We start from the raw sequence: 239 nt of genomic DNA, 5'->3' as shown, positions 1-239 counted from the left end.
CTAATAATGCTTTTGTTTTGCACTTGCTTTTCGATTTTTCACCTGCTAGGGGCCATGATGATTTATTTCCTATTCCTTTTTGGACCCTAGGCTGTTATTGACATGAGTGACTGAGCTCTTTGACAATGCGACATGTAAAGTTACTATCAGTATCTCTGGCTTAGGGCCCCCCTGAGCCCTTGGGCCCCTGGGCCTGGTTGCATGCAGTTTTCTTCTCAAAGTGCACCAGATTGATGAAT

Source organism: Ammodytes marinus (assembly GCF_949987685.1).
Source record: "Ammodytes marinus genome assembly, chromosome: 24".
Taxonomy (NCBI): domain Eukaryota; kingdom Metazoa; phylum Chordata; class Actinopteri; order Uranoscopiformes; family Ammodytidae; genus Ammodytes; species Ammodytes marinus.
This window is presented reverse-complemented; position numbering follows the sequence as displayed.